Source organism: Trachemys scripta, chromosome 1 (assembly GCF_013100865.1).
Source record: "Trachemys scripta elegans isolate TJP31775 chromosome 1, CAS_Tse_1.0, whole genome shotgun sequence".
NCBI lineage: Eukaryota > Metazoa > Chordata > Testudines > Emydidae > Trachemys > Trachemys scripta.
The window spans coordinates 212274225-212300635 of NC_048298.1; the positions used below are offsets into that span (position 1 = coordinate 212274225).

Sequence of the window (26411 nt, forward strand, 5' to 3'; positions counted from 1 at the left end):
ACCACAGAAGCCCAACACTGTAGCATTTAATTTCAGAAAGGGGGATTACACAAAAATGAGGAGGTTAGTTAAACAGAAATTAAAAGGTACAAGTGAAATCTCTGTAAGCTGCATGGAAACTTTTTAAAGCCACCATAATAGATGCTCAACTTAAATGTATACCCCAAATTAAAAAACATAGAGTGTGACGGGTTGGACCCCCCCCGTCCAGGATGCCACCTGATGTGCTGGGGTCCCACTGCGTCCACCCATTCCCCCAGCCTGGGTTTCCTCACCCTGTCTTTGCTGTGCCAGGCCCTCAAGCCTTCTCTAGTGCACACACAGGTGAGGCCACATTCAGCTGCAAATGGACACAGAGACACTGAGATCAGCTCTGTGTGGGAAGATTCAGTTCAGGGATTTATCCAGCACTCATGTGCACACCTACTTTGGGATGTAAACCCAAAATAATGTCTTGTGCTGTATAGAGAGATCTGCACAATGCATGCTCAAAAAATAGTCCCCTCCCTCAAGGTGGAGAGAGATATGCACAGCTTTTTGCTCCCCATCCTCCGCAGATATGAATTGCACAAACTGGGTTTTGAAATGAACAAGAAATACCTTTATTAACTACAAAAGGTAAATTTTAAGTGATTATAAGGGATAGCAAACAGAACAAAGCAGATTACTGAGCAAATAAAACAAAACATGCAAACTAAACTTAATACATTCAAGAAACAGGTTACAAAATGTAATTTCTCACCCTCCATGTTTTAGGCAAGTTGCAGAGTTTCTGTAGCTTAGAGTTCCAGTTATTTTTCTTTACAGACTGGACCCCTGTCTCAGCCTGGACTCAACCCTGCTTTCCCCTTCACGTGTTTTTAGCAGTCTTCCTTCTTGGGCAGGCAAATAAAGGAGAGCCCTGAATCCCTTCCTTCCCAGCCTTAAATAGAATTTACATAAGGTGGGAAGTCTTTGTTTCCAGTGGAAAAGTACCAGCAGTGTCCAAGGTGGTATTTTGTACCAGGTGACCTTATCACCTGACCTTGTAGTGTCAAAGCAACCATGAAACAAGGTTTATTTGCAATGTCCACAGGAAGGAGCTCCAGGGAAGATGAGATCCATATCTTTGAAGACTCATTGTCTTTTCCTAATGGCCCATTAAGGCTGATTGCTTACTGTCTGGTGGGCGTTTTCCAAGTACACACACAGTTGTAATTGTTACATAGACAATATTCCTAACTTCAGATACAGAAATTATATATGCATACAAATTGGATAAACACATTCAGTAAATCATAAGCTTACCAATGATACTTCACACGATTCATCTTGCATAAAGCATATCCTAGTTATGCCATATTCATATCGTAACAATATTTCTAAGAAGAATATGGGGTGTAACATCCCAAAGAGAACCAAAAAAGTCCCACCGTGGCTAAATAACAAAGTAAAAGAAGCAGTGAGAGGCAAAAAGGCACAACAGCAGGGCCAACAGAAAAAAGCCCTGTCAGCCGGAAGTCAGAGCCTGGAGCTCCCAAGCTGGGACAGTAGGTTCTGGGACCAACCAGAATCCAGGACAGTTGGGAGGGATGTGATTGTTTCAGAAAAGCTATTTTGAAAAAGCACTTCCAAATAAAAAAGTTACTTACATTTGAAGTACTTTAAAATGTACTTAGATACAAGAAGTACTAAGTACAGAATATTTAAAATACTTAGATACAGGTAAGTGGGGTACTTCGAAATCCATATATACAAATGTACTTAAGTACACGGGGACACTGCATCTCTTCAAGGAATAGTTTAACAGAATTTAGACTCCTTCAGAGACCAGAGACTAGCTCCAAAGCCCCCTTCCGTCTGATGATGGGATTTTAACAAGAGGCTCCTGTGAGCCTCCAAGAGCCCCCTCCACCACGGCACTGATTGAAATATGTGTGTTATATTTCAGTGTTACAAAGGCTGTAAAAGTGTTTTGCAATCTTAGGCTTCAAGTTGTCCTTTTTTTTACAGCAATGAAGCCAGGCATGTTTTCTTGCACAACTTGCACTGCTGTCATAATAATGACAACCCAGTAAATCAAATACCTAATTAAAATGTACAGCCGTTCTGTACAGGAGTTGCCGTGTGGCAGTATTAATTCACACAGCATGAAAAAAATCTCAACCTCTAGAATCTTAGAGAGAAAAGCCCGAAAAGCTTAATAAAAAAGTAGGTGAAGAAGTTTTCTCTTAAAGTAGAGATGGGTCTGAACTATACAACTGAAGCCTGAATTTCCCCAAGTTCAGCAGTATTAAGCATCAGCGTTTGTCTGGTAGCTGTTCTAAAGAACTGCTAATACTGAACTCTGAAGTCTTTTATTTATGTGCTGTCAAGAGCAATATGCATGGGACATACATCACACTGGACCAAATTACAGACCAAAGCTTGAGTGTTGCCCCAGAATTATCTTTGAGTGCCAAGTAAATGACCTAGTTTCTTACCTTGAGCTATGGCTCTTGCTTCTCTATCTGGCAGAGACAAGGTGCATCATGGATCTGGCATATGTTCAGGAAGATAATTTGTTTTGTATTGCTCTGTAATGGCTGATAAAACGCAGAACTTCCTGAACAGAAGAGCTACATAGGAAGAATGAAGTAGCTACAATCATGAAAAACAATCAGATCCCCCAGCTAGTTGGTTCCTAGAAGCACAGGTAGAAGGAAAATAATGATTATACAAGGTGGACAAGAAGACCTTCATGAAGATCATATACAGTCACAGAGTTTAAGGCCAGAAGTGACCACCGGATCATCTAAGCTGACCTCCAGTATATCACAGGCCACCACCACCTGCAGGCTTAAACCCAACAGCTGAAATTAGACCACAGGAGACTATTATGTGCCACAGTCAGAGAATAGGAAAAGCCATAGTGGCGGTTCCATAGTGTCATGTGGCAGTTCCATAATGATGTGGCGGTTCCATAGTGTAGTGGTTATCACGTCTGCTTTACACGCAGAAGGTCCTGGGTTCAAGCCCCAGTGGAACCAAAGCCTGTGGCTTTGTTTTTTTTCAAGCGGAGTGCCCCAAGGGTCGGTCCTGGGGCCGGTTTTGTTTAATATCTTTATTAATGATCTGGAGGATGGTGTGGACTGCACTCTCAGCAAGTTTGCAGATGACACTAAACTAGGAGGCGTGGTAGATACACTAGAGGGTAGGGATCGGATACAGAGGGACCTAGACAAATTAGAGGATTGGGCCAAAAAAAACCTGATGAGGTTCAACAAGGACAAGTGCAGAGTCCTGCACTTAGGATGGAAGAATCCCATGCACTGCTACAGACTAGGGACCGAATGGCTAGGTAGCAGTTCTGCAGAAAAGGACCTAGGGGTCACAGTGGATGAGAAGCTGGATATGAGTCAACAGTGTGCTCTTGTTGCCAAGAAGGCTAATGGCATTTTGGGCTGTATAAGTAGGGGCATTGCCAGCAGATCGAGGAACGTGATCGTTCCCCTTTATTCGACATTGGTGAGGCCTCATCTGGAATACTGTGTCCAGTTTTGGGCCCCACACTACAAGAAGGATGTGGAAAAATTGGAAAGAGTCCAACGGAGGGCAACAAAAATGATTAGGGGTCTGGAGCACATGACTTATGAGGAGAGGCTGAGGGAACTGGGATTGTTTAGTCTCCAGAAGAGAAGAATGAGGGGGGATTTGATAGCAGCCTTCAACTACCTGAAGGGGGGGTTCCAAAGAGGATGGAGCTCGGCTGTTCTCAGTGGTGGCAGATGACAGAACAAGGAGCAATGGTCTCAAGTTGCAGTGGGGGAGGTCCAGGTTGGATATTAGGAAAAACTATTTCACTAGGAGGGTGGTGAAACACTGGAATGCGTTACCTAGGGAGGTGGTGGAGTCTCCTTCCTTGGAGGTTTTTAAGGCCCGGCTTGACAAAGCCCTGGCTGGGATGATTTAGTTGGGAATTGGTCCTGCTTTGAGCAGGGGGTTGGACTAGATGACCTCTTGAGGTCCCTTCCAACCCTGATATTCTATGATTCTATGATTCTAAGGTGCATCAGTGTCTGAGGCACCTCAATAGCAGGGAAATGATTACATGTGATATACTCAGATAATACTGGCAAGTGACCCACATGCTGCAGAGGAAGGCAAAAAACCATCCAGTGTCACTGCCAATGTGACCTGAGGGAAAATTCCTTCCTTCCTGACACCACATATGGTGAAGCTGAGCATGTGAGCAAGAACCAGCCAGCCAAGCTCCTGAGAGGGGAACCCTGCTCAGTACCAACTCAGAGCTCTGGCCCTCAGCCTCCACTGTCCCATCTCCAGGGATGGCCATCTCTGATGCTTCAGAAGAGGGAGCTGAGAAACAACCCCAGAATACATTTTGTGTGTGTGTGTGAATCCCATCCTGACCTGTGCAGGTGGCCAGTTGAACCCCTGAAGCATGTAGTTTTAGGAACATAAGACATAAACTGGAAGTGAGCCCCAGGGCTGTTGAGCCCTGTCCCCTACCATCACAAGCAACCCAGTCATAAAATTGCACTTGTAAATTTGTCCAGCTCTCTCTGAAAACTAATTAAGGTGTTCCCCCACACAACACTGATACAGAGGTTGTTCCAGAACCTCACCCCCTCTGATGGTTAGAAACTTTCTTCTTATTTCCAGCCTGAATTTGTTCATGGCCAGTTTATATCCATTTGTTCTTGTGCCAGCATTGTCCTTTAGCTGAAATAGCTCTTCATCCTCCCTGGTATTTACCCCCTAATGTATTTATAGAGAGCAATCATTGCCCCTCTCAGCCTTCTTTTTTTGTGAGACTAAACAAGCCAAGCTCTTCCGGTCTCCTCTCATAAGCGAAGTCCTCTATTCCTCTGATCATCCAGTAGCTCTTCTTTCAATCTGTTGCAGTTTAAATTAATCTTTCTTGGACATGGGTGACTAGAATTGTACGTAGTATTCCAAATGAGGGCGTATCGGTGCCTTGTCCAATGGCATTAATACTTCTCTATCTCTACAGCAAATGGCTCGCCTGATACAGCCTAGCATGGCATTTACCTTTTTCATGCCCCCCTCACATTGGTGGCTCCATAGTCATCCTGTGATCGACCCACACACCCAGGCTGCCAACTGCTGAGCCTCAAAATTGTTGCAGAAATTGTTATTAGGTCTCAGGTGCATGAACTTGCACTTGGTACTATTGAATTTCATCCCATTTCTGTCACTCCAGTCTTCAAGGTCATCCAGATCTTCCTGTGTAACATTCCCACCCTCCTCTGTATTGATGCCTTCCAACTTTGTATCCTCAGCAAATTTCATTAACACACTCCTGCTTTTTGTGTCAAGGTCATTAATAAGAATATTGAATAAAATTGGTTCCAAGACCAATCCTTAAGGAACTCCACTAGTAATGTTTATCCAGTCCAATGATTCATCTTACAGGATAGTTCATTGCCTTCTCCCCTTTAGCCAGTTCCTGCTCCCTAAACATTACTATTCAGTCATGGGGGTCCTGTCAGGGGGATCCTGGTATGTGAGGAGTTGTACCAAAGGGTTTTCAGCCTCTAAAGATGACTTGTGCTGGCATCTTTTCTCTTCATGAAACACATTTGGTTTGCCACCCATTACAGAGTTTGTCACTGTGACACTTCTCCTCTGGCAAGGAGGATTAGCTGGGTACCATCTTTCTGGGCAGCTGTCACTACTGTTTACATAGGCCCCTTGAGTTCAATGTAGAATTATACCGTACCTGCACATGGTACAGTTTTATAAACAGAACACTGAGTCATACTTATAATCATCAACTACTTTGGTATTCAAATACAGTCAGATAAAATGTGTACTATAAAATGTGCACAGTCATACATCAGAAATCTAGACACGCCAGACCTCGTTATAACTGTACTTAAGTGCAGTCTCCTCAAAGCTTCTCAGTCACAGCCAGCCTGGTGAATCCAGGGTAGATTTTCAAAGGCCTGTTGAAAGGCAGTAGGAGTTGGTTGTCTAACTGCCTTTTAATGCCTTTGAAAATCTCTCCCTAAACTCACTGAGGCCCCAGTCCTGCCAAAGGATCTGCACTGCTGGTCATTTCCAGCATACACAGTCTGCAGCTCACCCACACATCTTCAGTGGGCCAGCCTGCTGCTTTACAGTTCTACCTGTGCAAAGTGCTTTGCAGAATAGAAGCCTGACACCCCACTGTCTTGCAGAATGATCCTTTCCTGCTCTGTTAGCTACTAGTCTAATTTTCTACTTCCAGAGACAGAAAATTCCTGAGGAAAATTTAAATGCAAAGCTTAAGGGAAGGGTATACTTTATTTAATTCTGAGACTCAGGGGATCTCAGTCAAAACAGAGGAACATCAAAGCAGAAGCTTCTCTTTTTAAAAGTGCTGATTTCTCCCTTAGTGCAAATTTTATTAACTACGTCATTTTTGCTCAATTTTATTTTCCATACCTCAGAATAAATTGTCCATTGTCACTGAAATATGATGATGCTTTGATCTTGAATTTGCTAGTATAATGGAACACCAGGCTGAAATTTTAAGGAATCTTATTTTCTATATTTCTCTGTAGGACAAAAAATAGTGCTCTGTAATACTCTTCTTTCACTAAGCTGAGAAAGGGAGTCTTTCGGCTCCAAACAAACACACCCCAGAGGTTAGAAAACATCAAAGGCAAATAGGCTATGTTATAAAATATCGAGAGGGCCACTCTGAAGCAAGCTTGTCTTAAGATCGTGGTACTTGAGAGAGAGCTATCAGACAAGAGGTGATTCTCTTTAAAACAGATTTTTGTTTTGCTTTGTATTTTGCAGTTTAATGATTTCCCCTTTGAATCTGCTTAAGTGATGGTCCCCACTTCCTGTAATATAAATTAGCTTTAGATAAAGTGTCTCTGAAACACAGTAGAAGGTGCAGAATAGACAAAAGTTCAGTTTGTTTCTTTGCCAAGTGGCCTCCCAAGAAAGAAGTCTATGTAGTGGAGAAGTCTGTGGTTTAATATAATATTCTGTATCTTTTTTATTCATTACTAGGTAGCTTCCAAAAATGATGGAAGCATGGGCTGCAGCTGACTGACTGCAGCATAAAGAATACTGGAAAACGTATGCCAAGCCTGTGCAGAAAGTTAAATAAGGTTTCTTCAGCGCCACTGAAACATCACCAAAGTCAGAAAAATTGCCCTGTGGGATGAATGACTTTGTTAATCCATGTTTGCATCTGGTACGAGTCAAGCTTTTCTCCCTATGAGGAACATTCATATCATTTGGTAAATAGTTGTTTGGATCTAAACCAAGCAGGACCTGCAAATCCGCCCCCATTTCTTTAGACTTAATCTCTGCTGCAAAAGCCAGACCTGGAGACTGAGAATGGAGGAATTATGTTCACACTACTTTGTCCTACCAGGAATAATTTGGCTTAACCCTCCTATCTCACCCCCAACATGCCTAACAATGTAACTACAATTTTTCATGCCAAACCTGTGCCTCCTCATACATTAAGTGTTCTCAGACTAGGATGAGGCCAATCTTTCTGCAGTGGTTTTATCATTCTACATGTGGTTTTTGTGAAGCAAAAAAGTCACTAACAAGGTAATGGTCTCAGTAGACTCTTCAATGTCAGTCAGTGCGGAAAAAGAAAGTCTTACATTTCCAAGATGTTTGGGGGTCTCTTGGACCCCAAACTTACATAAAAATGTAAATAAAACATTATAGGCAAACCATTGCTGCTTCTTTCTTTAAGTCTTCTCAAACTATGAAGTGGACAACTTGTTAGCATTGGTTTTGTCTGCATACCTGTTGTGGTTTTGGTATAACAAAAAAAATCACTCAAAAGGTATTGGGGTCAGTTAGACCCCAAATTAATGATGCACGCATTCCAGCATCAGATTGTTTTTATTTTGAAGCAGTAGTTGTGATACAATTATATGAATCTTTCAGCATTGTTTTTATCAGAGTTTAAGTGGTTTTGTTTTTCAAAAAAATGCGCCAACAATGTCTTGGAGATTAGTTGCCCCGCCTATCATCACAATTGGCCAGCAGATTGACTTTCTTTGCAGCTAACACTGTCAAATTGATTTTTTTTCTGGTAAGCCTACACTTGCTAGGAAGAGTTTCTGGGAAAGCCACAGTTGTCAGCCTCGTTTTCTGGCAAGCCCACACTTGACAGATTCTGTTGCTGGGGGAAAGACTCACTGGTACATTTCACATGCACATTGCGTGTCTGAGGGCATGGATTGTTTGGATTTTGTTGACTCACACCTGGCGTAATAAATCTTTGAGTAAGAGACGGATGTTTCTCAGGGACCTGGGTATAGAAATGGTGAAAACTCTGGTGCAGGAAAGGAAGCCTGAGGAAAGGCTTCTAGGTAAGCAGTATCTAGTGTGCTGGGCACTGATCTATAGCCTAAAGAACAGGGAAGATGTTACTTCTGTTCCAAAGAACAAGACAGAAAAACACATCAAAAATGTGCGAAGTGTAAAAACTTTGTATGTTCAGAACATATGTCACTTATCTGCTCCATTTTTATTAAAGTAGTAGGCCATTTACAGCCACTTTGCTGTGTTTGTGCCTTTTATGTTGTTGCTGTTGCTATCTATTTTCATTTTCTAAACTTTGGGTCACTTAAACGCTGACACCTGCATAGTGTGTAGCTTTTTTAAAAATATGTTTGATCATGGGGGCAGTTAGACCCCCCAACTCAAGTACTGTGTAGCATACTGCTGAATCTAGGAATGTTTTAACTTGTTCATAGTTTTATAATTTACTGGTTACAATAACATCAGTTTTAAATGCATCCCATTTGTTTTTTCACAATTTTGACATGCTAGGAGTCTCCAAGACCCCCATACAGACAGGCCCGGCTCTGGCTTTTTTGCCACCCCAGGCAAAAAAGCCTCCGGCCACCCCCCCCCCCCCTGCACGGCAGGGGGGGGCGCGGGGGGGGGGGGAGGGCAGCAAGCCCCGGCCGGGGGGGAGGGCGGTGAGCCCCAGCCAGGGCTCCGCTCTCCCCGGCGGCCGGGGGGAGAGTGCAGGGGGGGAGGGCAGCCGGAGCCCTGGGAGGAGGGCGGAGTGCCCAGTCGGGGCTCCGCTCTCCCCGCCGGCCGGGGGGAGAGCTCCGGGAGGAGGGCGGAGTGCCCGGCCGGGGCTCCGCTGTCTCCGGAGGCCGGGGGGGGGGCACCGGGGGGGGAGGGCAGCCGGAGCCCTGGGAGGAGGGCGGAGTGCCCGGCCGTGGCCCCACTCTCCCCGGAGCTGGAGCGCCGTACTGCGCTGCCCCCCTCCAGGTGCCGCCCCAAGCACAAGCTTGGTGGGCTGGTGCCTGGAGCCGGCCCTGCATATAGAAATAGTTGGGTGATTTTTTGATCCAATATGAGGTTAATTCACATTTACTGCATTGAGCAACCTTTGCAAATAAAGTTTAACAAATTTTTACAAAAATATTTTCTTTTCACCTGCTGCTAGTGATCTAAGCAAGATTTTGACTTTCACTAGAGTATATTGGCATTCAATAGCAGAAAGTCACTGTAATGGCATTCTTGCACAGACACAAGTTTAGCGTTACATCAATATTTTTCTCACCTGTATAGAAAAGCATTGCCAAGGTTTTTGCTTTTGGCTAACATTCTGCCTCTATGCATTAATGGATGTAAAAATGTAGTAGATGTAAAAATTAAGGGCAAATCTCTCAGTATTAATTAGAAACTCCCATTTCATCAAGTTATATAATTTAGCCTTAACAAATTTTTAGCTGAAATTTAGCGTACAAGGTCAGCATTTAAAAAGATCAGTAAACTATGTGTTAAGTTAGGCAAGTGAAAAAGAGAGAAAAGATTATCAGTTTTAGATGCTTTTTTTGTACTTCAAGAATTTAAGTGTGTGTGTGAATCCTACGGCTGAGGTTTTCAAACAACCTGTCTGATATGGATATCCAATTCCCAGCAATTTAAATGGGAATGGGGTCTTCAATTTCCCTTAGGCTGATATTTTTAAAGCCATGTATCTCCTACATGGAGGTGATATGTACGTGATAAATTGCAGAGCAAGGAGGTAAATGATGTTATCATGCACCTTTGATCACTTCACTTCCTCTTCGCCCACTAATCCATCTCACCCAGTATTTAACAGACAAACATCTTTGGTAGTGTAAACAGCTAGTCTTGGGGGGTGGGGAAAAATCAACCTTCTGCAGAAATTACACTTGTTCAAGACTGAAGCCTTTATATTATAGATGGGTTGATATTACCAATGGTATCTTAAAACACAGTAATCTGGGGTCAAAAGTTCATGCTCAGTATTAGTTTTATCAAAGTGAGAACTCCCACTAGAAATGTGATTTGGTCTGGATATTCTAGGAGCATACGAGGAATGACAGCAGAGACCACAACAGCATTCACAAGTTATCAAGCTCCCCTTTATTAAAAACCTTATACACAGATAATCAATGCCAGAATTACAGAGCTATAAATGAAGAAGGAGCAATATCATAAGATGTCCAGCATCAGTGTTCTCATACCCACACCCCCATCAAGATGGGTGGCTCACTCAATAGGTGGTTATCTGTGGAGGGTCTCCTGATGGATTCTTCTTCCCTGTTCGTGCAGGGGGACACCTTTATGCTGTATTTCTCACACCCATAATCTGTGTTCATTTGCCTGAAGGTTCCAACCCGTTTCCCCTTATTGGGTCTTCTATACCCCATAACATTTGGGGTGCCCCATGTGACCAGGTACTTGGGATGGGCCACACTGAGAATGCCACACTCAGGGCAGACTGCAAGAAACAGGGCAGGCAATCCCCCAAAACAGGTGGGGTTTATTCTATAATTAGATTCACCAAGCCAGTAACAAAAGAGCTTCCGGAGTACCACTCTGGTAAACAAGAGCCAAACACAGTCCCACTTAGGCATTCCAGCCCTTGGCTCCCATCCAGACAAAGAGGCCTAATATAATCACAGGTTACTGAAAACCCAATTCACCATTTGTGAAATTCTACTAATCCCAAGGGATCAGACCAGCAGTTCTCAACCCACGGACTGTGGGCCGCATGCGGCCCAATTAGCACACAACTGCAGCCCAGATCAGCTGTGTGCTAAAGGCCGGCCAGCGTGCCCAGAATCTGCCGGGTTCCCAGCTGCCTGGCGTGGAGAGGTCTGAACTGCCTCACTGCCAGGTGCTGAGGGGTCTGGCCGGGCTGCCCAGCATGGTGGGATCAGAGCTGCTGGCCCGCTCTGCATAGTGGGAGTCCAGGGTCCAGGCTGTCAGTGGGCCCCACAAGGTCGGGAGTCCAGGCTGCCAGCAGGCCTTGCGGGATCGGGGATCTGGGGCAGTTGCCAGGCCCTGCGAGCTCCAGTGTCCGGGTCCAGGGCACCCAGCTCACCCCATGTGGCAGGGGTCGGGGCAGCCACCCGGCCCCGCAAACTCTGGGGTCTGTGTCCGGGGCAGCCGGTCCACAACGTGTAATCAGTTGAGAACCACTGGATCAGATACTTACCTCCAGGTCAATATGTATCTCATATCTTACCCAACTATCACACTGTCAGCCAATCCTTAGTAAACTAACTAAAGAGTTATTAATAAAAGAAAAGAAGAGTAATAAATGGTTAATAGATCATATACATACAAATGATTGTGAAGTCCTTATAGCGGGGTTGTAGCAGTGATGAAATAGACTGCTGGCTTGCAAAAGTCTCTCTGGTAACTTCCAAAAGATTGGAAGGTCCTCAGTCCATTGTTCAAAATACTCCTTTTAGTTGTAAATCCACAGTCCAGCGAATTGGAGCAGGAAAGAGGCAAAGCAGAGATGTCACAACTTGAAATTTATATCCACTGCCATGTGCATGGAAAGTTACTGGCCCAAGATGGAGTCCAGTGTCACATGAGCATGGAAAGTTACTGGTAAAAGCGGGGGTCTTAGGTCACATGTCATAATCATATGTCCTTACATGATTTGCTGAATCACAGAGCGGCCACTGGAGCCTTGCCATCTGAAGCATCCGCAGGAAGGGCCTGCTGGCTGGGATGAGTTTCTTCAATGGCCTATTGTGAGAATGGAGTGTCCTCAGTGGGCCATGAACCCATAGTTGTCTAATCCTGATGTAAATCTATCTGGGGGGTGTCACCCAGGCATACAACACATGTTTGAGATACAGGTTTATAGCCAATATTCATAACTTGAGATACAAATATGATACATGCATATAAAAAGGATAATTATACTTAGCAATTCATAACTTTTCTATTGATGCTTTACATGACATACTTTGTACAAGATTTATGGTCATTGTGTAACAGTGGTAACAATAGTAATGTAAATGATCATCTTTCTTATACACAGCATCACACCCCGCTTTTCATAGGTTAGCCTCTTAGTTCCCCTTATTTTCATTAGCATTTAAATCAGCAAGTCCCCATGGTAACATATGGTTGCTGCAGAATTTGCCATGACATTACAATCGGGTGTCTCGCGGTCTAGACAGTTACATCATGGCATGTAATCCCAAACATCACTCATTGGCACATTCTTTACAGTAATCTTCTAACTTTACTGGTACAGGGTTATTCCTGGCTCACCTACCTACCTCAACCCTTTTTTAGGCCTAAGGCCCAATGTGGCTAAGCTAAAATCTTATAGGCCTTGTCTGGTAGGCGTTTCATTACAGCCTTACTTTGCTTATATACTTAATACACACTCATCACTCATAAATGTTTGTCAACTTTATACCCATAATACTATCCTACTTACTCCTATACCTACAACTTAAATCTGTTCATCACACATAGATTACATATGAATTAACCACAACAATAGAGAATACAATTAAATGATTATATAAAATGATGAGTTACAAGACCCACAATGGGTAAAATTGAGCCCTGCACCAGTAATAGCTTTTCTATATATTATTTTTAGTGATGTGTATGGCTTTTGCTAAGTTCAGTACAGTTGGATTCATAGTAATTAAAGTACCAAGCTTTACTAGCAGAGCGATCAGTTATGATGTGTCACAAAGCTGCCCTAAAGGAGCAGATGGGGATTCCTCTGATGGCATGAGGCCAGCATAACTGACTTTATGCCACCTACTCCTTCCCCTTCTTCATAGGGGATGATCTGGGCTGAGACAAGGGGACAGATTATTACAGGGTCTTGAGGGAGTGTGACTGAAGTGCATTGCATTCTGGTGATTCTGGGCTAGTGAAATGATTGCTAGGAGATCATTCTGGTCTGCACAAATTAGAGTACCCTGCAGTTGCTCTCACTTATACTGGGGGCTGTCCTGGGCCAACTACAGAATCAGGAGAGGTAGCAAAGTGGCTTAGCAACTCCTTTTGCCTCCCCCTCCTCAACTGTATTGAGTGTGAGCTGGACTCAGGGCCAGCTCCAGGGTTTTTGTCGCCCAAGCGGCGGGGGAAAAAAAAAAAGCCGCGATTGGCGGTAGCTCCACTGTGCCGCTTTCTTCTTCGGTGGCACTTCGGCAGCAGGTCCTTCCCTCCGAGAGGGACCAAGGGACCCACTGCCGAATTGCTGCTGAAGAGCCCGACGTGCCGCCCCTTCCCCTTGGCCGCCTCAAGAACCTGCTTGCTGAGCTGGTGCCTGGAGCCGGCCCTGTCTGGACTCAAGTGAGGATTAAATGTGCTGTATCCAAATTCTTCACTGCATTTGTGAAGCCCCACACTGAAAGCAGAGATTTAACTGAGAAGAGACTTGGAAGACAGAGGAGTCACATGAAATGAGGACAAAGTTTGGTCTTGGCATCTTTATTTACTGGAATGATGCATGAATCAGAAATAAGACATATTGACTTTCAGAGCTCAGATTGAGTTTGCAGGGTGGACATTGAGAAAAACATCTCTTTAATTGTCAACTGAGCAAATGTGATTCAGACGTTAACAAGCTGTAACAAACAGGTAACCTAGTGATGCTCTTTCCACTTTTCAGGGTAGCATGGCACTTCACTGAGCTGATTTAAGCACTCAGATACTAAGAAACAAAACGATGAGGTTGAAACTTCACTCTGCACTCACCTTATGCACTGCTGTTACAGGGATTGGCAGACAGTGAATGCTCTTACTACCCACCACATGCCAATTTTGGCTGCTGATTAGACTAGGCATACAGCCAGTAGAATGATGTTTCTGTAGGAACCCTGTAATGTGCATCACAAGGGAAGATAAAGGATACATAGTATTGGGAGAACAGGCGATGTAGTTTATGTTCATACACATATGCTCCCTATATTGATATTGGCCCATATTTACACCCCTCCCTCTAGGTCAAGCATTCCTGGCTTTGTTAAGAATAAAGGGACAGATCCTCAGCTGTTGTAAATTGGCATAACCTCATTGACTTTAGCAAAGTTATGCCAATTTACCCCAGCAGAGGATTTGACTCAGAATGTGCAAGAGAGCTGCATTGGGCAGATCTGAGCCAAAATGCACATACAAGTTAGCACTGCTTTGCTTCACGTATGTGCATTCATGTGTTAGAATTTGGCTCCACATATGTTGCAGTTAAACCTGTTCAAATCAGCTGTTCAGTGTTATTCAAGTACCTTTTCTCTGTCGTTTCTAATAGGCACAATTTTTTTTAAATCAGTTAAAGTTTGCTGCTATGATACATCTTTCATCTGCGCTTTTGACACTAACATGTTATTTTGATGTTAAGAACAAGGGACAACTTTTCTTTGCCAGAGAGAGAATTTCACAACAGGACATTGCTATTACTTTACTCCCTTGTGGCTTGTTGGCCAATTTACAAATGAAAACATCTGTTGTTGTCCAAGAAGAGAGGTTCAAAAGAACAACATTTATGAAATTATTGTATTATTTCTGCTTTCTATATAATTGCGAGCAATAACTCTGCATTCAAAAGCTAGAGCCAATGGGAGGAAAATACTTCAGGGGATAGTATGTAGCCTTGTACAGTGTAGTATGAAGCAAAAGTTTTGTCCTCTCAAACTTTTCACCAGATATATAAAGTTCTGAGATAAGTAAAGAATTCAGTCAGATAAGCAAAAATTTCAGCATGTGTGTCTTGTAAGACTAGAAGGCAAACACATATAGGGAAAAATCCTGCACCCTGTTACCAGGGAGGGAGGAAGGAGCCCATGGAGACAGTAGCACAGGATGTTATCAACAGAGAACTAGGGGACCTGGATAAAAACAGAAGACTGGCCATACTCGGTCAGGCCAGTGGTCCATCCAGTCCAGCATCCTGCCTTTCCTGAGTGGCATCAGTTAATATAGGCCCCATGATTTTATATGTATAGTTGGGATTATGTTTTCCAATGTGCATTATTTTGCATTTATCAACAGTGAATTTCTGCCATTTTGTTGCCAACTCACTCAGTTCTGTGAGATCTCTTTGTAACTCTTTAGAGTCTGCTTTGAGCTCAACTATTTTGAGTAATTTTGTATCTTCTGCAAATTTTGCCACCGCACTCTTTACTCTGTTTTCCAGGTAATTTATAAATACATTGGACAGCACTGGTGCCAGTACAAATCCCTGGGGGACCTGCTATTTACCTCGCTCCATTGTGAAAACTGACCATTTATTCCTACTCTTTATTTCCTATCTTTTAACCAGTTACTGATCCATATGACAATGCAACAGCAAGTCCGCCATGTTCTCCAGTGGTTATGGTCAGCAGATTAGAGGACATGCCAGCTTTCAACTCTACAGGAAGCTTAGCACATATGCTGGAGTCAGCAATAAGTGCTAGCAGGGATGCATACTGCTCATGGTCAAAGGAGAAGAAAGGTACATGGTTGTGTGCCAGGACAATGGATTGTTCCTAAAAGTTGGGGTGGGGTGGGTGAGGCCCTGCCCCCTCTGGGGCCCTGCCCCTCCTCTTCTCTCTGAGGTTCCCCCTCTCCCCCCAGCCAAGCTGGAAACCGGAGATGGGCCCCTCCACTTGAGAGCAGCCCCTAGGCAATGTCCCTGCCCCTTCCCCCACGGGTAGAGGGTCTTCAGCTCCCCACAGCTGCCCGGACACCCTGGGCTGCTCTTACCGGCCTGGCCTCCAACTTCCAGCCTGGCCGGGGAGTGGGTCTCGGGGGCAAGAGGAGGGGCTGGGGGCTAGGCCCATGGCAAAAAGTGGGAGGGCCAGGCCTGTGCATTTTCAAAAGTGGGAATGCCATGGCCTCTTGACCCCCGCTCCCCCCGTTCCAGTGCCCCTGTCATGTGCAGCAGCCCTTCTCATTCTGGGGAATCTTGCCTTGGCTGGCAGGATACCTAATGCAGAGGATGAACTAGCATCTCTGCTTCTCCTTCACTGTGCGGGCCAGGGCAGGATTTAGCCCTCAGTTTGGAACAATGGTAAACTTTGAGGAATGATGTTTTAAACCAAACTATAAAGACTAATAATAATTTGCACATATATAGTATCTTTCATTCAAGTATCTCAAAGTGGTTTACCAATGTTAATGAGGCCTCGCAACCTATGAAATATTGTAACCATTTTATGGATGGGTAAACTGAATTATTGGGCAGCTCTACTTACAATAGAAGGCAACTGTTATATTAATTCCTTGATATATTATTCCTTAACAGTCTGAATTTAAGTTTTTCTAGCTTCCTGTTGCATAATATAATCAAGTTCTTAGAATGTATGCTCCATAAATTTTATATTCATACCATTACGTTTTATATTCTTTCCAATCACATTGTTATAAAAGTGACTCGAATCTGTATCTGAATAAAAACTTTGTAAAATACCAAATTAATAGAAGTTTATTGTTGGTTAGAAATGTAACAATATCTGTCAATCAAATCCTCGGTTACTTCTTTCCAATACTTAAGTTGAGGATTCGGTGTTTTAGCTGAAATCTTTGATAGACTAATAATGAAACTCAGCCAAGGTATGCAGGAAAATACTCTTATGTATTTATAAATGAAACAAGTATCTCTAGGGAGACAATGAAAAGGGATCTCCTTTTTTATCTAAATGTGGTTCTGCTTCCATGTCTACTCCAAGTTGACAATATAAGGGCATTTGAAAACTAACAGGGAAACGGTGTCTTACTAATATTAACCTCAGCATTTTCACTGAATGGCTGTGACAGGATGCAGTCTTTAGTTAAAACGTTGCTAACAAGTACATGCTGTAATTTGATCCTTGAGAATTAAGGCTGTCACCCTCTGAGGAAAGGAAATGTATTCAATTTGCTGGTGGTTGGAGCAACACTCTAGCCTTATGAGACTTGCATGCAAGAGGCAAAGTGGATTATGGAGAACAATTTGATACATAAAGAGACTATCAGCACCAACTAAAATGTATTCTGAAGGTGGGCATAGCACCTAAATTGAATCAAATGTCTCTATTTACACCAAAAGCATGGTGAGGTATTTTATCCTCTGAGGAACGAAACAAAAGGTAAGCTCATATACACAATTTTATTCATATTGTTCATCAGACCCTTGCACTAGCTGTACTTCCTAAATATAACCTAAAAACAATGTTTGTTATAAAGACCATATCCAACCTTTTCCAAGACACAGTGCCTGTTACTGTTTGGGGTGCAATTCAGACCAGCAAGGGGTTGTGTCACTACTTGCCCTGGAATCTTGGGTGCTTTACAATGCTTTGCTGCTGTAGCTCCCAGTCTGGGATGCTCACAGCCAGCCTACCATCTGACTCTTCCTCTCTCCATGGTATAATAAAAGAGCTAATTTACTTAATTGAGAGTCTTGTTACATGCTGCAGAGCTGAAATCACTGATACCTAGGTCTAAGTATTAGACCTACTTTGGGATAGTGTCTCTGATGCAAGAGACTGCCCAGTGTGCACCAGCAGTGAGGCTCCCCCACTAACAGCTGAAATCACTGAGAGCTGTGTTAAGTGGTGGGCCCTGAAGACATCTCAGCAAGCGTCTGGCTGGCAGAGGGGCATGGCCAGCAGGGTGGCTGGCGGAGAGGCATGCTGAGCGGCCAGCAGGACAGCTGGCAGAGAGGGTCAGAGCAGAGCCCCACAGAGAGGCACTGGGGTGGCGAGGGAGTGCCCGAGCAGAAAGCATGTAAGGTGCATCAGGACAATGAGACGTGAAACCTACCCATCCACTTACAAGCTTTTCTTAAAATACACTTAATACAGAGTATATTTCTGGGGTAAGCAGTAAATAGACCTTGGTAACTGATAACTTCATAAAATACTCTGAGCAAGTAAAATTATGGAGTCTATTTGATTTAAATGCGGTCAGAACGTTAGATGGTCAGTACTTGTAATGTCTTACATTTTTTGTCTCTGTAGTAGTACTATATCTTATGGTGAAAAACTACCATTTCTCAATTCCCTGACACAAGAAGAAATCCATTTTCAAAGCATCCCTGTTTAGTGCCTGTAATCTAGCATTTCTATGAATTTCTAGCACACTGAAAATCATGGCATATATGTATTAACAATGTTACTTGATGTGAAAATTTGTCTAGTTTCTTCTTTCTTAAATTATCTTCCTTCTTTGAAATATCTGGAATTTAAGCTTGGAAGAATTGGAATATCTTGTCAACCCCCATTTTTCTATTTACTTTAAAATTTTAGGCTTTTCTTTTCCATTGTAATCTAAGTTGCCAAGAAACAGAAAAATACATCAACAAGAAATGCAGTGTAAGTATATGCGATGTCTCAATAATACAACGTGATGCTGTTATAACAAAATGAAAGTAAAAGGGGTCAGTAGCCAGGAACATGAATGAAATGATATTTACAAAAACATCCTCTCATGGCCACTCTCTCTCCACCAACAAATTGAAAAAATGTAACCGAGGAGCTCACTCAAGAAAGGAAAACACTCACTGAAGAGCCCTGGAGCAGGTTAAAAAGATATTGAAACTTCTGGAAACATTTTATTAACTTTATCTTCTTCTGATATAAACAGAGTACAAGAGATATGACTAAAAGAAACTATTGTTTTTTCATCAAAATAGTATTTTACTGTTACCACAAGCTGGCACTGTAGCAGGCAGTTTTGCCTGCTAGTTAAAGGACAACAGCTCAGAAAATAAAACATTGCAGTCTTTCTTTCTACACTGATATTATTGCTGAAACATTCTTTTTAAAGGAAAAGTATTTATTTTCAGTGTGACAGCCACACAGCTGGTATTGTGGTGTTATGTAGAGAATAAAACAGTTTTCCTCCTCAGGTTAGGTTTAGTTGCTGAAACTTATCAGGTATTTACTTTGCTGGGATTTTCAGAGACTGGTGGGTTCCTAAATCTCTCGGGCCTCTTTGAAAATTCCAGCCTTTATTTATATCCAACAACAAACTGATGGCTCCCTTTTGAAGTCCATTGAAAGACGCCCATTGACTTCAGTGGGAGCTGGATCAGACCCTGTAGACTACAATGTATGAGTATTAACTGTGATAAACAGGGAGAGAGGTCCAGTGTGAGAGTACTTTGGGTCATGATATGTCTTATCTCTTACTCTAATCATTGTTTCATTACCCATAGAAAACAGGCACTCATTAGTTACAACTCCCTCTGTTAATTTCTCACTCCTTAATTTCTAAGTATCATGACAAGTATTCATTCAATTAAAATCACCATTTAACATTTAGAAATCAGCTGAGGTCTGTCTAAACAGTTGTGTTGTCAATACCATTTTCATATTACCATTCTCAGAATGATTTGTTTTTGTGTCTGTGTTCTTAATCTGCATAGGATATTTTCTGCCTCTGTGCAGAAAGCAGATCTAATGAGTTACCTCTTCGCTGTTAGACAAAAACAAAAGTTCTGGCATGTGTGAATGGTCTTGTACTGAAGGCTGAAATTCAACTAATTAGAACAACTTTTAGAGAGGGTGGGTTGCACTTTAGGGGTTTGAACATAGTACCAAATTAATCTCTGGGGTAACTGCTCTGAAACTAGTGGAGTTACTGCAAGGATTAAATTCATCCCATCTATCTGCTCATCAGCAATGCTACTCAGGATAGATTTAAGAAATTTGCATTCTGTGGCCAGCTGGTAGTTTCATAACTGATTAAAATACTCTCAAGTCCTGGAACACAACTGTAAATCAGATGCAAGTTTATAAGAGATGGGTGACCCAGTTACATATAAGGAGTCCCATGGTCAGCCTATGAATTCTTTGTAATGAGAAGAAAAACTCTGAAGCTGATATTTTGACCACCTTTGGAATTTGTAAAATGCTTCCACAGCCCAAGCAGGATGACACATTGGAAAGAGGAAGTAGAATTTTAACATCAACCTGATGAAATGGCTGTATAAATGCAGAGCTATTTATTACTAATCTTTACTATTATTTAATAAATACACAGTCTATATTAGATGTTTGGCATCAGTTGAGTGGTCAGTGATGCTCTAAATATTTTATTAGCTCATATATAACCCCTCCCCCCAACACTCTACTTCCCTTTCTGTGATTAAAAATAGGGATGCAAAAGTTACAGCTTTTTGGGAGAGTTTCTTAATTGCAAGTGGAGTTCAGCCGCACACCTATCTTCTGCTTTGGTTTCCTGCAGACTGTTTTTAGTGCTTTGCTACTATTTCAGAAAAAAAATCATTCATTATCTCTGTACATCATATAGCTTTCATGTCTATCCAAAATGCCGTTCACAATTAAGCAGCAAGGTTTTAAAGTTAAAAGCTCTCTCTTTCACAGTTCATTTTCCCTGTGTATCCAGAGTACTATTTCTAGCTGACCTTTTCAGATTTCTTCATGGATAAAAGCCAATTCCCTGAAACTTAATATGATCAAGACAGAAGTTTCCCTCTCCTCACTTCTTTCATTCCCATTTTTTACCAGCAAGGGCATTTCCCTTATGCTGCTTTTCAGGAACCTTGGCATGTTCTTCAACCAGCAGCTTTATTCATATATTTCTCATGTTGCTAAACCATGCACGTATCTTCTAAACTAATTTATTTTCAAATTGCTCATTCACAACACAGAAAAATAGAACCAGGGCTGTGACCTTTTGATCTTATGCCTTGATTACTTGAACACTGCAGTTTCTTGATTTCTGCAATAATGTCTATTCCTGTCTTCTAAAATCTTCTCTTCGATTAGTTTGCTTGGTTGAAAACCAAGCCAAATTGGTTCAAAACCTTTGCCTCATTGTTCACATCTCCCTGTTCTCTTCATTGGCTTCTTATCCATCTATGCTGTCATCCTAAAATTCTCTTTCTAACATTTAAACCATCACCTGACCTGGCCCTTCTTACCTTTCTCCTCTTATTTCCTACCATCCCATTAACCTTAGCTTTTTCATTTAACTTCTCATTATCTTACTGCAATTAATTCTTCTGTTGCCAATTTAAAATATGCTTTTCCTCTGCTAGCCTCAGCTCTTTGGAACTATCTTCATCTTGCTGTTTTTGTTCTCCTTCACAGTATGCCATTTTAAAAACCAACCCAGAACCTTCACCCGACTCTGAATTTTTCTCTTTTCTCTTTATTGTCTTCTAAGTATCTTGTTTTCACTTGTGATCACCAGTTATTGGCTATTGCTATTTTTAATGCAATTGTGTCCTTCTGTTACCTCTACCTAGCACTTTGAATAAGAGGTGTTATGCCGAAGCCTGCTCCCACTCCCATTGAAGTCAATGGCAAAGCTGCCATTGATTTCAATATGGCCAGGATTTCACCCATAAAATATAAGGTAAACATTTTTTGAAAACCTCACCCTTGTAGCACTGAGCACAGGAATAACTAACACTCTTTGGAGCGGGGACTATCTTTTTTTGTTCTGTGTTGGTACAGCACCAAGCTCAATGGGATCCTGATCTATGACTGGTTCATAGCTGCCACTGCCATACAAAGAAATAACAACAACAACATATAACTCAGTTTAGCATGAACATTTCTTACTTTATACTTTGAAATGTCTCTTAATTAAAAGCCAACTAATAGGAAACTTTCTTTTGCATTCAAATATAAATCAATTGCCTCATCACTTTTCCTTTGTGTGTTATCCAAAATATACAACCTTAACAAGATAAAGTTACAGGAAAAACGACAAACCCACACTATGTGTCCCTTCAGAGTAATAATAGTTTATCGGTGCACTTTCCCCATGTTAGTGGCCCAAAGTTATTGCAACCGTTGTATACTGATCAAATCGTTTTCTGGTACCGCTGGGTGACCAGATGTCCCTATTTAATATGGACAGTCCCGATATTTGGGGCTTTTTCTTATATAGGTGCCCATTACCCTTCACCCCCATCCTGATTTTTCACACTTGCTGTCTGGTCACCCTAGGTACCGCTCTAACCGGAACACTCCTGTCAATAGCTACCAGGGTAGCTCTCTGCAAAAAAGAATATCTGTCTTGCTGGTGATGTACTATAACCTTAGATTCTGTGTCAAGAATGATAAGAAGGAATGCAATCTGCAACAGGATTTATGATATTTCACATATTTTAAGGTAATTTACTTCAATTATGTCCAACTGAGCTTTTTAAAAAATAAAAAATAAAAAAAAAGCTAAGTGACATTTAAGGCTTGTGAAAGGTGCTGGACTGATGTCTCCAGTAAATGAAGTCCTTTAATTATCCACAGAACAAGTATAGCGTGGACAGTGGCAGTTTGGCCTGTCTGGTGGGAGGGGGAACAAGACAGGAACTAGGAGCAAAGGGGAAAATGCGTAGTTACAACAGAGGTAAACGCTTTATTAATAACAACTTGGAATTGATACCAATAGTCAGCACTGCTTCTGGATGTGGTAAGACCTGCTGTAATAGCTCTTTAAGTGCCTCCCAGCACTCAAGTTTCCATACACTGATCCTCACCAATATTCCCCTACCATGCCATAGGGTGGTCCGCACTGGCTGGGTTCCAACAAACATGTGGACAAGGGTGATCCAGTGGATATAGACAGGAAACAAAGGGTAGGAATAAATGTTCCATTTTCACAAAGGAGAGAGGTAAATATTGTCTGTTAGCAGACAGTGTTAGGAAGATGCTGATTCTGTGTTTGGGCTACAGTGCTTCTGCATTTAGCTTGGGATGGGATGGAATGGATAGGATAGGGGGCTGGGGAAGTGCAATCTGTCTTGCTCTCTCCCGCATAATGACTCTCTTTGTGCATAGCAGCCATAAAATATTTAAATATAAAAATAATTACATTATTGTTGCTGCCTCAGCTATAATGTGCACAGACATGCATGTAAATCATGGAGGGTGCACCAACAACTACACTTGTGAAAGTTGCGTAACTGTTTCCATGTTACAAGGTGCTCATGACTTTCTAAAATGTTCACTATCTATTGCACTGAATAGAGTCTGCCTGAAAGGAAATTTATTTTTAAAATGTTTGAGTTAAAATTGTTTAGCCTTTTTGGAGTAGCAGGAAATGGCAAAAAATATACTTTTGCCATTATTATTGTTTTTTAAAGAGCTCTCGTCCCTAACAGGAAGCTGAAATTGGGAAAAAAAATAGTCCTCTGTGACAAAAAGTGCCTTTGCCTGTTCTGTTTAAAACGGGTGATGATTTAACCAAGCTGCGAGCCTTTGAAAATTGTACTGTGTCTATTCAATATAACTGGTACAATCTTAGCACTTTTAAACAACGTCAAAGGCCAGAGTAGGCTGTGTTGCCCACTCAGATGCACTTTATAAAGTGCCTGGAGAAGAATTAGCTCAGGTGGCTAATTTTGGGTGATAATTTCCTTTGTGTTCAGTAAACAGTCATGAAATATTTTGTAAGAGAAAGGAGAAAAGCTACAGGCCTGGTTTTAGGTGGGAGAGTGAACAGAGAGGAACATGCCATTTGCAACTGAAGCAGATAAGAGAAGGGAAGAACTGGCCCATTTTGCTCTGTGCTGAAAGCTCTGAGAAAGTATGAAACAGTTTGAGCAAGTGAATGGAACAAATGAGAGCAGCAGGTGAGATGGGCTGAGACCAGGGCCAGCTCCAGGCACCAGCTTAACAAGCAGGTGCTTGGGGCCGCCAAGGGAGAGGGGTGGCACGTGCGGCAATTCGGGGGCGAATCCCTCACTTCCTCTAGGAGCGAAGGACCTGCCACCGAACTGCCGCCGCCAATCGCGGCTTTTTGTTTTTCCCCAATTGCCGCCGCCGGTCGCGATTGCGATCGCGGATTTTTTTTTTTTTTTTTGCTTAGGGCGGCAGAAATGCTGGAGCCGGCCCTGGCTGAGAGAGAGAATAAACCAGACTGTTGCTTTTAGTTCATCCTGGTTTGGGTTTGGAACCGATTAGAACTATTATCATCCCATTCATATTCTTTTTCACCTCAACACTTTGGTTCCAGAGAAGACTAAAAGGGTACATTTTGATACACTGCAGGAAAAACTGTTTTCGTGGTATTTTCAAACCACATGGAAATGGGAAGTATTGGAAATCTTTCAAGGAAAGTTAATTCCCACAAGATTTCCAGGCGAATTATAATGAGCCAAATGACTTGGATTCTTCAGAGTATGTTAGGAAAATATCTTAAGTGTGGTTGGAGGGATAATTTATGAGTGTGTCTGAGGAGAACTTAAAGAGGCTCCCTAGTATATGATACTGGACTCATTCTGAAATAGATCTGTTCTTTACCAATCTAAAGCTCCTTTTGACATGCTTGAGAGAGCACACATAATCATATTTTTAAGTTTGCAAAGCGTATGCGCTTTACAGGATAACAATGAAATATAAACCATTAACAATGGAATCCGAGCAAATTAGATTTTATACTTAACTATAGACGTGTCTGACTTTATTTGAGTATTAAATTGGGATTTATTGAGTCTGTTGGAGAAGGCTAATATCACAAGCTATGTACTTAATTTTCCCATGGAAATATTTCATTAGAGGGGCAAAAAGGAGCTTAAACTGAAACACTATCAAATCCACTGTAGGGCAAGATGTATTAAAGAAAAATGTCAGTGTAATTTAGGAGTAAGGCAGCTTAATAGATTTTGCTCATTATTAGTCCACCTGGGTTACATTTGTTTAATAGTACACTGCTCTTTTCCTTCGCTAATAAATATTCATTATATTTGCTGCATAATGAAATAACTTGAATTTTCCCCACCGCCTGCTCTCTCATTTATTTTGTGTTAAATGATGAATTCATGTTTTTACTCCATACAGTTCACTTCCACGCCTATCTTTAATTGAATGTTCTTATCATGCTCTAGATTTGGCTTTTTAAAAACTGACAGTCTTGAATATGTCAAAAATGATTTTTTCCATTAGTCGTGTAACTTGTGATACATTATTTGATCATTTATATAGGGCTAAATTGTGCTTGGAGCTGCCTCATCCTAAGGGGAGTACAGAGAGGCATGGGGTGCTGAGAGCAGGCCTCTCTGATTTCCCCCAGGGGAGTATGCCTGTTCCTGTCCCCTTTAATTGGGTGCAGTATGCTCTTCTCTGCCTGAGGGTCTTGCTCAATTTGCTAGTGCAATTGAACAGGACCGTCACACAGAGAGGAGTATAATTGGGAGTATAATGGAGGGGGCAGGCTATGACCCTGCCACTATGTTGACCTCAGTTAGAAATGAGACTATTAGAAACTTGGATTGTTCTGAAGTAAAGTCACTGGGATATTTTCTTGGAAACAACATTTTGACCCCGTGTAAGAGGTAGTTGGGGAGGAAATTATAGCTACTCTGGGACATGAGAGAGGCCACCCCCTCAGAAGTGCCACCCAGCCACTGACTATAGCCCTAGGGCAGAGAGAAATCGCACTGGCCATGAAGTCTGACAGGAATAGGGAACTAACGGCTATGGTATTGTTGGGGTCCACTAGGCATAGCTACCAGGTAACTCGGGAGAGTGGAAGGCCAAATGTGCCGATGAAGCTCTTTTGCTCTGGGTCTGTGAACCACAGTGACTCCATTTTGGGAACTCTCACCTACTTCTGTGTTAACTGCTTACATGCTCTGAAGTAGGCTGAAGCAGAAATGTAATGTCAGCTTTTTAGCAGATGGCTGCAGTTTCACTCACACTAGCAGAAATAATAGAGATAAGGATCGAGGGAAAGAAGGGGTAGTTAGCTTGCAGGCGTCTAATCCAAGGTCGCAAAGACTGGGAAAGTTTTCTCACAAGCTTATGTAGAGTTTATTGTAACAGTTATCTGGAAGGGAGGGGTAAGGAGGAACAGCCAGACAAAGAAATGTATGCAAACAGTTTAGAGTATAAAAGGTAAAATTTGTTTGTATTTGTTGCACTTGATTTGAGACATGCTGGTCTCCTAGTGCCATTTCAGAGCTCTGAAATAAACTTGGCTTGCTTTCTCCCCTCGGTGTCTTTATTGGTGCCAAGCACACCGGGCAATGAACCCGTTTGCCATCTCGAGGCCCAGTTCTGGGCAGACAACAGTATGTTTGGCTTTGGGGAACCAACCTCCCCAAAGACCTACCAGATTTGTCTAATGAGGTTTGTTTTTTATATAGCCACCTTGATTAGTGTTCTTCTCTACTTGCATTTATTTCGGATCTCTTACTCTTTAAAACACCAGCTATCGCCAGAAACCCCTCCCAGAAG

At 42.3% G+C, this 26411-nt stretch overlaps 1 non-coding gene across 1 annotated transcript; it reads left to right on the forward strand.

Moving 5' to 3' along the window:
* The first annotated feature begins 2935 nt into the window (after nucleotides 1-2935).
* TRNAV-UAC lies at nucleotides 2936-3008 on the forward strand. The gene has a single exon. It is a non-coding gene; the product is annotated as a tRNA-Val (tRNA).
* The last annotated feature ends 23403 nt before the right edge of the window (nucleotides 3009-26411 follow it).